Consider the following 15,082-nt stretch of genomic DNA (forward strand, 5'->3'; position numbering starts at 1 on the left):
GAAAAAAATAAAACCGCGAACATAAAAAAAAAATATGTACCTGCAAGCAGAGGGGCATTTAGTAAATGCAATTTAATACTCTTAGATTTAAAAACAACAATGAATACTCTTTATATACAGATGCCTGTCTATCTGCACATTGGTAATTCTGTCTCCAAATACCGGAAGCTTCTCTATGCTAGAGCAGAAAAACATCATTCAAAACCAACAGGATAATTAGCTGTGAACTGAGTTAAACCTGGCCCTTCGAGCACTTTGTCAATTCTAGCTTTCTTGTCATTAACCAATACTATTATTGAACAGCTACTCTGCCAAGTATTGTATCAGGCACATTAAGTGCTTTATCTTGATCATCTGTAATCTTTTTTTTTTCTTTTTAATGCCTACAGCACCTGGTCTTCCTAAGTGGTCTCCCATCCAAGTACTAACCAGGCCCAACCCTGCTTAGCTTCTGAGATCAGACAACATTGGGCACATTCAGGGTGGCATGGGTGTAGACTGATCATCTATAATCTTTAGCCATTCCCAAGAAGCAGGTATCATCCCCATCTTACAGATGAGAGAATCGATGCTCAGAGAGGTAAATGTAACATTACAACCTACTAAGCGGCTACTAGGATCAAACTGAGTAAGATCTTCCTGACTACAAAGTGAGTGCTCCCTCCACTTTAAAAAGGTCTGATAATCAAAGAATAAACAAATATTTTAGGGTTCCCAGTAATCTTAGGAGCTTGTCATTTTAACTGTTTCTCATTATTGCTTCTAATGAAAACATGAATAATTAATTGAGGACTGACAGTTGCCTCCTGATACAAAACACTCAGCTGCAGATGGGCCCTCCCTACATAACACCCTAGCAACGAGTTGAAAAAGTTTTTAAAAAGATAAAAAAGATTAAAAAAACCTTCCTTGATCCTTGATCACATAGTTGTTTGCTTCCATTCTAGGTTGAAGGAAGGAAGGAGAAAGAGATAATTAATAATTAGCTTCATTTCTTAATTTTTAGGTGTCACATACAACCAGAACATCTGTATTTCCCCTATGACTCTCCCTCCTACATGACCTCAAAGCATTCTAGCAGCACCCATGACAAAAACGCTGCCTCACCTGAAAGACCCAGTTAATCTGAAAAGATCTATTGGAGCTTTCCAAATTTTCTGTCAGAGGACATCTGTACCTACGACAGCCTAAGGGGATTTTCTGAGGGACCGTGAAACCTTTCTTGATGGGTTTCCAACCCAGTTGCCACTGCCAAAATGTTCTGCTAAAAGCTTCTCTCCCTACATCTGGGCATTTTTGATCCCCAAGGCGGAGAGGGAGAACAAGGTAGCAATGATTGTTATTGAATTCTGCTCAGGCATTTTCCAAACACATCACTTCTATGATTTCATAGCTTTGATAGACAAGAATATGGTTTCCTTAAGAGAGCCTCTTGTTGAACCCTGTTGAGGAGGCAAGAGAAGATGACATGAGAAGGGCTTTCCTACAGAGGGGGGATTGAGCAATCTTGAATAGTGAATAGAAATTTACCAAATGGAAAAATTAGGATGTGCAATGTGAAATGGTGGTGTGTGTGCACAGGGGTTGGGGAGAGGTTGGGAGAGTAGGAAGGAAAAGGACAAAGGAACTATGTATATAAGATATAAAGTTGTGAAATGACAAAGTATACTTTATGCAGTCTGCTCTGCCTGCAACCACCTGACCTGGCCTTGCCTCCCTCCTCTGATTCACAACTCACTCAGCTACCAGGTTGCCACTGAGATGCCACTTCCTCCAGGAAGCCTTCCTTGATATCCCAATTCCAGGGTAAGTTCCTCTGATTGTGTCCTCAAAAAACCATGTACTTCCCTAAAAGTAGCATTTATACTGAATAGTCATTTCCAGTTTATAGCTAGACTATAAGGTGTGAATTAGTTTCTTTTAGCTAGGAAAGTATATAACAAAAACTATAACAAACTACCACAAACTTACTAGCTTATAGCAATAGAAATTTATTCTCTTACAGCTCCGAAGGCCAGAAGTCTGAAGGGAACCTTACAGGGCTAAAATAAAGGCATCAGGAGGACTAGTTACTTCTGGAGGCTACAGGAGAGAATCCATTTCTTGCCTCTTCCAGCATCTAGTATCTTGGCTTGTGGCTGCATTACTCAAATCTCTGCCTCCGTGGTCAATTGCTTTCTCTTCTTCTGTTGTCAGATCTCCCTGTTTCCTACTTATGGGAATACCTGTGATTACTTTTAGGGCCCACTGATAATCCAGGATAATCTTCCTAGCTCAAAATCCTTAACTTAATCATATCTGTGAAGTCCTTTTGCCTTATAAGGTGATGTCCACAGGTTCTAGGATTAGGATCTGGATATCTTCAAGGAACATTATTCAGCCAGCCACAAAGTCCTTATTGTCATGGGCACATCTGTTCCTCATTCTATCCCTAGTGCCCCGTGTAGGGTCCAGCCCATAGTAGGTATTCAATGGATATGTGTCGACAAGAATGAATTAAATTAGTAGATGGATGGGAAAAAGGTTGCTCTAGATAACCCATGCCATGCGGGCATGACTGCTCACAAGGCTGGACACAGAGCAGCGAGAGATTGCATAGAGTCGTCAGCCACAGTAAGGAGCTCAGCTTTACTCCTTACCCAGCGGAGTTACTGAAGAGCTTCAAGCAGAACATTTTTAGAGATTTATGTTGCCATAATAAGAATAACATTGGTCCCTAACTAGCCTCTGAGGTCTACATCTCTCCTGGTTAAATTTAGAAAGTGGGATTCTTCCTTCTGAATGGTGAAGATATCCTGCTCTGATTTTTACCTGTTGGTGAAATGGGACTCATTTTTGAGGCAGCCTCATGGGGAGGGTGCCAGTTTAAAAAGACAACATCCCTGTAGACTAGTATATTCCAAAGACTAGTATATTCCAAAAGGAAGAGGCTGAGATCTTTATCCTGGCAACAGCTGTCTTAGTCCACACACCCTGGATTTCTTTGCAAGGCTCCAGGAGTAGAGCATGGAAGAAAGGAGGTTCTCAGAGGTACAGAAAGGGCCACGGACCACTTAGAAGTGACCAGAAAAGTGCAGAACCATGTGCTTCTCTTAAGATGTGTGCATGCATGCCAACAGTGAGGGAGGAGGGGGAAGCCAGAGATAGGGGGCAGGGAAAGAAAGGGAACAGACAAGACAAGATTTTACAAGAGTGCTCTGTAGCTGCCAAGAAAATGAGAATATGTTCAGCACCTGAAGGAAAAAGCAAAAAGGTAGTGCCAGCCAGCATTGCTCCCAGAACCACTGCCTGCTGCCAGGAACCTTTGAAAGTGCATTCCCCCCACCCGCTCCCATTCACGTTCCTAAACAGTAAATAGCATTGTCAAACCCAATCTTGTCATAAATACAACTCACTTGGCATTTTCTAATCCTTTTTATTGATTCAACCAGCAAAGGGTTTTCCTATCCGCTATCTCATTTGAGACCCACACCAACTCCTTAGAGGGAGGCGTGGCTGCTCCGGTAATCTCTATTTATGAAGAAACAGAGCCTCAGAGAGGACATGGACTTCTGCTCATGAACACATATACTGAGTTAGTCTAGGTGGACTGTTCAAACCCCTGCTGTGCCATGCTGTCTATACCACCACTATGCATATAAGAGTTTCAAACTTCTTTCAAAGGTTCATATATTATATGTATGTGGGTATTTTGTGTGAATATATACATATATATGTGACTATATAAACATGTCCATGTGTAGAATACATAATGTATCTACTACATACACACATACATTATATATTCTACACATGTGACATACAGGTCTAAGAGGAAAGCACTTGAGATTACATTGAGAGAGTGCAAAGAGAAAAGTGTTATCTTCAAATGAAATAATGGCAGGCAAGTCCTTCTTATAATCACTAAAGGAATAGAAAAATGATGACAAATTCATAAGAGCCAGTACAGAGCACTTGAATATTTTTTGGATAGAAAGGCCAGATGCTAATTAGGATATGTGTCTTATTCCTCCAGAGCAAGGACTCATTCATCATCATATTCTTGAATATCTCCAACATCAAGACTTCTGTGTGGTAAGCACTACGCATAGTGTTGGGGACGCAAAGGCAAATTAAGACATAGTCTCTGTCTTCAAGGAGCTCACAGCAAAGTGAAAGGCAGACTTGTAAATCCAGCAATTATCCTATGATGCGACAGGTGCTTTCATTGCACTAACCCATGGGAGCAAGAGGAGGAAACGGGGCATCTAGCTCAGGCTTAGTTCACAGGAGACTCTGGTAGAGCTGATGCTTAAGCTGAAAGGACACTGCTGTGTGGGAGCTGGCTAGATGAAAAGTGTTCAGTAAATGTTTACTGAGTCAACCAATGGATGAATAACAGGACACCCTATCCACCCTTTTTAACAGAATCAAATATGAGAAATTTAATGCGTCGAAGCCTTTAGAATTCATAGATAATTCATAGACTACTTAGGTAGCAGATGTCATATTCAATAAACAAAGAAACCCACAATTTGAGAAAAATGAAAGGATCGGCAGCCTCTTCCCATTGTCTAATGAAGGGAAATAAACATTCTGGTCTCTCTTCACTCAGCACTGTTCCATCTTCTTCCTTCCTTAGTGAACTTTTTGGATGTCCAATTAACAGGCAGCTCGGAAACAAGTTTCTCTTCTTAAGATAAACAGCCAATGACTGAAGCACAATTTATATCTATTATTTTTTCATCAGGCTCCCATCTTAGCTTGCACGAGGCTAAATAAGAAGAACTGTTAGAAAAATTGGAGGTGAGGACACAAATGAATGCTTTACTTTTGGCATTTAGATGCAGATCCAATCCTGAATCCTGTGTCTTCCTTTGTGACATTTCTAGGGCCGAAATGGAAAATATGAGTCTAAATACAGATATAGTCTATAATGAATCCATCTGGCCACATATCAAGGTTTTAAATATTTACAATTATGGCCCTGGCCTTATTAAACTTGTAGGAAAACAGCAGCAGCAGGATTTACATAGGGGGCTAGAGAAACCTCACTTAGCCAGCACCTTGATAGCAAGTGCCTGAAATACCTAGAAAAATATGTATTCATTTGCCAGGTCAGGAAATGGCATGAAAACATCGGGAAAATGGTTTGCTGAGATTTCTCAAACTGCACACGGGACACAATAAAGAGCATGTATGAGCTACCAAGTCCATATTTAAATCTATTCCCATCCTGAAAGGCTATTCGATGTTGACTGCCCAAAAGGAGGCAATTACAGATAAATGGGGACAAGTAATAAATTCTGGAAAACTAAGAACTTCCTATTATCGAGGGCAATGCAAAAATCAAGATTTCAGCCTGAGTTGGAACCCATTCTTATTAGTGTCCTCTAGTCTGAGAAGGCAAAGCGGTTGCCTTAAAGAACCACATAGCCAGGGCACCGGGAGATTCTGGTTCCAGTCTGGACCTGCCACTCACTCACGGCATGAGGGCGGGAAAATCACTCAACTCCCTGAGAGTCCAATTTCTCCTGAGTAAAATGGGAAGAAAAATCACAGTGTTGTTGAAGACTCCGATGCTGTTGCAGTTGTTTCCAGACTGTGGTTTAAAAAGCCATTAGTGGATCTGGAAATTCATTGAGTGAATTACAGCTACCATTTTTTTTAAACAAAATTGAATTGGAATAGTATAAAATAGAATGAAATGGAATAGAATGGAAGGGAGAGTTGTTCATGTATAGTAAATATAGATTTGTAGTATTTTGTTTCATTTTTATGTATGTATGTTTGCACTAACTTGCTAGGCTACATGAATCTGTTTCTATAAATTATGGCTATAGTGTATAAAGGGCTTTATAAAATATAAAGGGTGGGGGTATCGAGGGAAGCAGGCTAGCGGCCCAGTGATCACAAGTGTGTTTCATTTTGCTTGCACAGTTTTCGGTTAGAAAAACGAAAACAAAAACAAAAGAACTTTGTTTTTCAGAGAAGTTTTAGATTCATAGCAAAATGGAGAAGGTACAGAGATTTCCCATATACCTCCTACCCTTCATACAGGTGCAGCCTTGCCTGTTACTAACATCCCCCACCAGAGGGGTATATTCGTTATAAATGATGAATCTATATTGGCCTATGGTTATCGCCTGAAGTCCATAGCTTATATGACAGTTTACTCTTGATGTTGCATATTCTGTGGGTTTGGACAAATGTATAATGACATATAGCCATCATCATAATTCACATTATATTATAGAGAAAATACAGAGTAGTTTCACTGCCCTAAAAATCTTCAGTTCTCCACATATTCTTCCCTCCCTCCATCTCCTTGTCACCACTGATCTTTTTATGTCTCATAGTTTTGCCTTTTCCAGAATGTCATATAGTTGGAATCATACACTGTGTAACCCTTTCTGACTGGCTTCATTCACTTAGTCATATGTATGTCTTCTCATGGCTTGATAGCTCATTTCTCTTTAGCACTGAGTAAGTCTGTTATCTGAATGCACTGCAGTTTATTCACCTGCTGAATGACATCCTGGTTGTTTCTAAGTTTGGGCAACCATGAATAAAGATGCTATAAATAGCCATGTACAGGTTTTTGTGTAGATGTAAGTTTTCAACTCCTTTGGATTAACACCAAGAGGTTAACTGCCGTATCATATAGTAAGTTTTGTAAGAAACAACCAAACTATCTTCCAAAGTGGCTGTACCATTTTGCATTATCACCAGCAATGAAGGAGAGTTCCTGTTGCTCCACATCCTCGCCAGCATTCAGTGCTGTCAGTGTTCTAGATTTTAGCCATTCTAATAGGTGTGTAGTGGTATCTCATTGTTGTTTTAATTTGCATTTCTCTGAGGACATACCATGTGGATCATCTTTCTCGTATTTTTTCGCCACCTACATGTGTTCCTTGGTGAGGTGTGTGATAAGGTCTTTGATCCATGTTTTAATTATTTTCTTTTTCTGTTGAGTTTTAAGAATTCTTTGTATATTTTGGACAGCAGTCCTTTATCAGATATGTCTGGTATATTAGATTTGCAAATATTTTCTCCCTGTCTGTAGCCTGTCTTTTTATTCTCTTGACAGAGTCTTAACAGAGCAGCTATTTTAAATTTTAATGAAGTCAGCTTATCAATTTTTCTTTCATAGATCTTGCCTTTGGTGTTGTATCTAAAAGGTCATTGCCAAACCCCAGTTCATCTAGATTTTCTCCTATATTATATTCCAGGAATTTTATGGTTTGATACTTTATATTTAGGTCCATGATCCATTTTGAGTTCATTTACATGAAGAATGAAAGTTCTGTGTCTAGATTTATTTTTGTGCATGTGGATGTCTAGTTGTTCCAGTGCCATTTGTTGAAAAGACTATCTTTGTATTTCTACACTGTATTGGCTTTGCTCTTTTCTTAAAAATTAGTTGACTATATTTATATGAGTCTACATCTAGGCTTTCTATTCTGTTCCACTGATAAATCTGTCTATTCTACCAACACCACACTGTCTTGATTACTATAGTTTTTATACTAAGTCATGAAATTGGGTAGTATAACTCTTCCAACTTTGTTGTTCTTCAACATTGTGCTGGTTATTCTGGGTCTTCTGCCTCTCCATAAAAACTTCAGAGTCAGTTTGTCAATATCCACAAAATAACTCAGTGGGATTTTAATGAATCTATAGATGAAGTTGGAAAGAACACACAGCTTGATAATATCGAGTCTCTCTACCCATGAACCTGGAATAACTCTCCATTTCTTTAGTTGTTTTTATTTCTTTCATCACAGTTTTGTAGTTTTCCTTATATCAATCTTGTGACTATTTCGTTGAATTTATAAGTAAGTATTTTGTTTGTGGTGATGGTAATGTAAATAATATTGTTTTTAATTTCAAATTCCACTTGTTAATTGCTAGTATATAGGAAAATGATTGACTTTTGCATATTAACTTTGCTTAATTGCTGATTAGTTCCAGGAGGTTTTTTTTTTTGTTAATTTGTTTAGATTTTCTACATGGATGATCATGTCACCTACAAGCAAAGGCAATTTTTTCTCTTCTTCCCACTCCATGTACCTTTCATTTAGCTGTCTTGTCTTATTGCATTAGCTAGGACTTCCAGTATGATGTTAAGACACAGTAGTGAGAGAGGACATCCTTGCCTTGTTCCTGATCTTACTGAGAAAGCTTTGAGATTCTCACCATTAATAATGATGTTAGTTGCGGGTTTTTTTGTAATATTCTTTATCAAGTGGAGGTTTCCAAATTAAAAAAAAAAAAAGTGAATGTACTCAGTGTGCATTTGGGTTCCAGTTCTCTCAATTTCCACAATGGCTTATTCTCAGCATATTTCATTCATGTTACCTGATTGACCCCTGGAAGCCTCTAAATTTGTGATATCTGGGTAAAGTAGAATGTGTACATACCTCTAGATTTGCATTTTTCACATCCTACAATTGTTCCCAAATTTTTAAGAACAGAAACTTGAATTTTCAATATATTCTCTAAGCTAGCAGTGTCCCTGACATAGTGCCTGCTTGATAAATATTTCTGGAACAAAAGAATATCACTGGTGGATGAACAAGCATAGCGAGATTTCTGGATCCTAGTCTGGGCTCAGAATTTGCCATCGGCCACCTGGGTTACACTGAGGGAGTAGTTTCCCTCTCTGTGCCTATTTCCCTTATTAGTAAAATTAGAGTACTGAACTCAAACCAGTGTTTTCCATACATATGTATGCTCTGGGAGATTCACAAACAAGGAAAAGTGCTTGTCTGCCAAATAATGAAGATTAAAACTGCCAGAGGAATCTTTTCATTGCTTTCACCTGTTTTATTTATTCAGGTTCTGCCTTAACATTTCATTTGACAAGATGATATCTAAGATCCCATCTAGCTCTGCCATTCAAGAAATCCATGACTCCCAGTGTGGTACTATCTCAGGCACACTCCTACACCTTCATTAAGTTGTTATGTTCTTTCCTTAAAGGCTGCTAAGGTATTGGTGAATGAGACAGTGGCTAATATGAATAGAACATTTGACAACACACAGCTAGTGTCTTCATTTGTTATCTGGCTTTCAAACAGAGTCCAGGCAAATGGTCCCATCTTCCCTTTGACTCCTGCAATTTCTGATGACTAACTGCATTCATCTCCTCTGATATGTGGCTACTCCCATAGATCTTGCTGAGAACTTTCTGTTTCAGGGGTTCATCCATCAACCAGTGTGGATTAGGAGGACATTTAATGGAGAATTCATTATGATGAGAAATCTGTGAGTTGCAGTCATAAAATTTGCTCTTGCTTTTATAGAAAGCTTCATCACTCACCCACTCCTCCTGAAAACGATTGATACCAGGCTAACCCTCCTACCTCTGTTGTGCAATGTTTGCAATGTTCACCCAAATACGTTATTTGATTCATTTCAACGTAGGTTTATTGAGTGCCTGTTATGTGCCAGGTACTGTGCTAACCACGAGCAGTGAACCAAAGTGTGCTTTACACGTCCATGTTCTTGACAACTGGCATGCCCTTTCCCCATTCTCTTCTTAATCTCTCAAGATGAATTCACTTATAAATTCTACTATGACTTTGCAGACCCACTGCTCATGGACTAACTCATTATTCATCACACTCTGTATTTACATACCTTGATTTCTTTCTTTTGATCACATGTTTTACCTTGTATCTCTGTTTCTTTACCTTCTGGGAAAGATAAAATGGGTAAAACACTTATATTGTGCCAGCTACCTAATAGGTATTAAATAAACATTAACTAGTATTACTGTTATATTTATTATAATTGACATCTATACCTATTTCATCTGAGCAGATAAAATAGAGCAGAAAGCAAGGATGGGAGCGGGGCTGGGTATTGGGATGGATCATTAAAAGAAAAGAGGAAAACATCTAGAGGGTTGGGGTTATGTGGATTTTTGGACCAGAAAGGGAAGGAGATAGTTTTGGACTGAAAATAGATAATGCTAGAAACAATCTTCTGATTGCTTCAGATCTTTGGTCCAAGCTCTGACCAGCTGCCATGACGGGTCAGATATCACTGAGTGTCCTTGCCTCTCCAGCCCTATCACCCTGCAGCTCTGGAAGGAATTTTCCGTACTGGCCTTTCAAGAGGAGCTGCCTCAGGCTTTCAGCTCAGGCTGCCAAAGTCAAGGGAGAGGGTCACACTTCTTGGCAACCAAGGATGAAAGGCTCCTCGGGCAATACTTGATCTGCTGGATGCTTTTCTGGTGATCCACTCAAAATTGTTGATTTGAATGTGTGGATCAGAAATGATGGCTACAGCTGCAAAGGAAACTGCTACTCACCCCTAATAGAACTGGTATGATTTGAGGGTCCTCTGTTCACGCCGCCTCAGAGGATCTAAGTCTGTGCTTTCCTTTAGGCCAGGACAATGTTGCTCTTCACTTAAGGACAGAGCCCACAGTCCAACAGGTCTCAATGCTCTATTTGTCTGCGCAGGTACAAAATGGCCAATTCAAAAGCATAGATGCAGCAATATTTAATCATCATCACATGGTCATATGTGCGCTTAAACACTTCAAATATTTTTTTAATGAGCGCCTTTCTTCTTTTTTTTTTTTTTTCATTACTTGGTTCATTTATCCATGCAACAAATACTTCCTAAAACCCTGGAATGGTACTTCGTATTTAGATGAATAAGTTTAAAAACAACAATATACAATCTCTGCTCTCTAGTGATCAAAGGCTAATCATTATAGAGAGCTAAAGACAAAAATATACAGTGTTATAATAATGATCAGTACCTATCAAAATATGGGCAAGGCCCTTAGAAACAGGAATTTTGAAAGGATCCAAATACGAAAAATGCTGTTTAAAAAGAAGAACGTGTATAGTTGACATGCACATTCCTTCCTCTGCTGCTGAGCCCCACCCTGATCCAAGTCTCACCACCTTTCCAAATCTTCCATGTCCCTAATCATTCCCTGATCTCGGAAGTGTCCCCAGGATGGGTTCAGCACCAGAGAGAACCCGTGGATGTTTATTGTAGCTGTTGCTGTTGTTTTACGGGCTAAATGAAAAGGCTGGTTCAAAATACTATAGTATATAATTTATAGCAATGATAATCATAATTGCTAATACTTACTGGATTCTTACTATATGGTACCTATTTGGCTAACCACTTTACATCCATTTATTATTTAGTTCTTGTAAAACCCTGTGTTAGGATCTGTTGCTACTCATTATACAAAAGATGACATGGAAGCTCACGTAATTTACCCAAAGTCACCCAGCTAGTATGTGATGGTGCTGAAACTTGAATCTATACCTGCCTACTAAACCAATCCTCCTTATCATTGCATTATATTCTTTGACAAAGGGGGTTTGGGATGCATAAAGGGGGTTTGGGAGCAATTAGAAAAGCTTCACAGAAAGCCGAGTGCTGAAAGACAAACAGGAATTTAAAAATCTGCTCATCATAACTAATCAACTAGGCTTCCTGGTTTTACAAGGCTATAAAGTACATTTTATTTTGATTTAATGAACTAGTACAGAGATAGCAACTCGGTGCCTCAAATTTGGTCAATGCAAAAAAAAAAAGAAAAAATTCTAGGTTTTTTTCTCCTCATCCTCCCTGTCTTTTATCCCCATGAGGCTAGCATAGTGCTAGACACTCACTTGACTGGTGACTGATGGATGCAGACAAAACCTGAGATTTGGGGAAACTCCTAGGTCATCAGTCATGACGCAGGACTTGAAGGTGACATATCCCCAGCCACGGTTTGTGCAAAAACAACTTTTCATACCAAGCCACAGTTGAAAACATTTCCTCCTCTGCTCTGACAGTGTTAATTATTTTCTGAAGCATAAGGCAGTATATCCAGACAGGGGTAGAAATATACAGACCTTTTGCTACTCATTTCTAAAATCAGATTCTATTCCTTTACAGAAGATACTTTTCAAACATTATGTACTTTTTAAATTTTCCTTGCTGGTTTCTGTATTCATTCTCTTCTATTGTTCCACAATAATAGAGATTTGGGGAATGGGTGGGGAAGGGAAATAGTTTTAGTAAGCCAAGAATAGTAAACAGCTAATTTTTCTTCATGCTCTGGGAAAGAGGAAGACCCAATAACAAGTTAAGGGATATCTTTATTTCCTAGAAAATTCATTTTCCATAATGAGAGGCGGTCATCTTTCCTGAGGAGTCTGAAATGCTAAGATAAAGATGAAAAGATAGTGTTTTATCATAATGACACGGATCTGAATCCCCATTTATTTTGTGCTCCAGCAGCAAAATATATTGGAGACTGTCATTCTCTTTGCAAAGTGGGAAAATATTTAGCCATTTAAATAATTCGAAAGCAAAAAGAGGCACCAAAGGGGAATAGCACAGAATAATAGCTTTACAGTTTCCCTAGGAAAAAAAAAATTTCAAATCGCTGACCCAGATAGTCAGAATTTATAAATCGCCTCCTGAACTCTGTCTGCAACTGGTGCTCTTTAGGAAAGAGTATTTCTTTGGCTGTTCCTTATAATAATAATGATCATAATCATACATTATATCCCATTGTACTTTCGACTTCTTTCGCAGTACTTCCACATCCATTACCTCACCTGGTCCTCACAGCAGCTTTGCGAAGTACACAGGGCCCAGGATTAGCACCTCCATTAACAAAAACTGGTGATGTTCACAAGCCTCATTCTAGCCCTGGGTGTGGTTAGAAGAGCAGAAACCACAACCACATGCTCTGATTCAAAGACCAGATTTCTTCTTTCCTTTCTGGAAAGGTGCACTGATAATCAGCAGCTTACCCAGTTACAAATCTCATCATCTTCAAAACAATTAATTTCAAGAGCTTGCTTTGAGCCAACACTGTTGAAAAGACAGCCCTGTTCTAACAGAAGCTGATTGGATCTTTCCCTTTCCCTTTCTTTTTATGCTTGGGTCCAAGAATATTTGGAATAACTTCCGGTGAAAAGCTCTATTCCTTAAAAAAAATGCAGAAGCTGTATTTGAGAACTCCTTACTTTCCTTTATATCATATGTTTCAGTCACATCATGTTGGTGTCTAACTCTACCTCTATTTTAAAACTACAGCTGGGTTATATTTTCACCTTCTGGTTTAAATACATTTCGAATGTGTCAGTATCATTGCTTCTACTCCAGATTAATAGGATCAGCCAAAAGGATGGCTGACATTTTTGTTGCTATAGAAACTGGTCCTGATGTTACACAGATTGCCTTTCCCCTATTTGCCATACATCTATCCAGCTATTGAACACAGACATCTTTTTGTTTCACAAGGAATTACATTAAAAAAAATTAAGCCATAATTTCATCCTGGGTTAGTCTCCATTCTGTCGAAAAGAGTATTAAATAACATTAAGAGGCATCCATAAGAAAATGGGAACTGGTGATAATACTGCTCAATAGCTTATGAGTCTCCCAGATATAGAAAATACTAGTTGAGCAAATTATCTCACATCCTAAATCCTTGTTCTTTTCTGCTTGAGTTAAGTACTTCGAGGCTTTTCCTTAGCAAACCACTAAGCTAAGCCAACACATTCCATCTTAGCCTGTGGACAACCAAATGAACAACTTCTTTTCTTCTCCACACCGCCCCACCCCGCCCCATAATTTCTGGACAGCTGTTTCCTTAAATATGCCATCAACATCCTCCAACATATCACCTCCATTGTACACCACAATTCTTTTTCCACAGATGCACCATTGCCCCCAGAGAAAACCTCTCACACGGAATTAAGATGTAAAGTCTCAGCACTTAATGATGCAGCCAGCACGTATGGCTAGTGCCAGAAGGTACACTCAAGAAGGAAGAGATGGAAAGAGTGAGAAAAAAAAAAGCATCCTGAGAAATGACTGGGAAACACAGCTTCTCCCTGTCGGAACCCCTATAATGACTGATGGTTATCAAAAGCAGACACGATGAGCAGCTTTCTAATTGGCAAGATGTCCACTTATCACAGCTATGATGGTAGTAGCAAGTCATGTATTCAAGTGGAATTTCTCTCTCATTACAGGTTTATATAACTTTCACAACCATTTTGAAGGCATAAATGATAAAAAGAGACAGATTCCTTAGGTTATCAAGGAATTCCTTGGGTTATAAGCTTATCTATAGCTGTCATAGAACCTTAAGGGATGTGTCTGCTTTGGAAAGCAGGTGCTATGTATGAGTAGTATGTTGACTAAGAGAATATTTAAGCAAGACTTTCTCACTTGATGAAATATGAAACTTGCTCCACAGATTAGATACAGAGAAATAATGAGGTTGAGGCCATTTTGTACCAAGAGCCAAGGAGGAAGAAGTGCCAGCAGCTTTTCTATCATAAGTTAAACAACAATACCCCTCCCAAAAAATTCCAAGATATATGCCACCCATTCCTGTGTTTTAGAGAGCAAATTTGCATTTAGGAGAGGAGAACAGAAAAAGTATTTACTGAGCCTCGTTACATGGTAGTACTCTGATGGGGACTAATAACTATGGTCTTACTAAATTTTCCCAATTTCTGTGAGGCAGAAGATATCCTCAAACCAACCTGATAGATGAGGAAGCTAAGTTCAGCAAGAGCTAAAGCTACTCCCCAACACCAGCTTAGAGTCCCAGGCCTCCTTCAAGTGGCTGAATTGGAAAGTGGAATAGGCAACGCTAGGTCGAGTGTGTATCTGACCATTTTTGTAGTTTGCACATACAAGCTACACAGAACATAACATGAGCTAACTAAAGGATGATGCCCATGGACTAAAGCTAGCTCCCCCCATCCCCTGCGCTGAAATGTTCCACAGTCCTGGACAGAAGATATCACGCCATCCTTGGTAATTAGCCATGGAGGACTGTTTTTTGTTGAGACTCCAAGAAGTGTTGTTTTCTTGCCAAAGGCAGTGCCGATGGGGCAGGGAGATAACAATGAAAACCATAGAAACACATCGTGTCTGGACAGAATACAGACAAGTCAAGGCCACATTGGGTACAAGGGTTCTTCTGAGAGAAGTATCTACAGAGGAACCTAAGAGCTCTAGGTTAAATTATACCAGGACAATAGGCGAAAACTGGGAAATTCTTGGGCAAATCCAGAAATATGGTCACCTAGTTTATAAGATA

At 39.1% G+C, this 15,082-nt stretch overlaps 1 pseudogene; it reads right to left on the reverse strand.

The window, feature by feature from the left end:
* Nucleotides 1-380: 380 nt before the first annotated feature.
* LOC120581015 (uncharacterized) lies at nucleotides 381-499 on the reverse strand (annotated as a pseudogene).
* Nucleotides 500-15,082: the final 14,583 nt, after the last annotated feature.

This window comes from Pteropus medius, unplaced genomic scaffold, assembly GCF_902729225.1.
Source record: "Pteropus medius unplaced genomic scaffold, Ma_sr-lr_union100, whole genome shotgun sequence".
Taxonomy (NCBI): Eukaryota; Metazoa; Chordata; class Mammalia; order Chiroptera; family Pteropodidae; genus Pteropus; species Pteropus medius.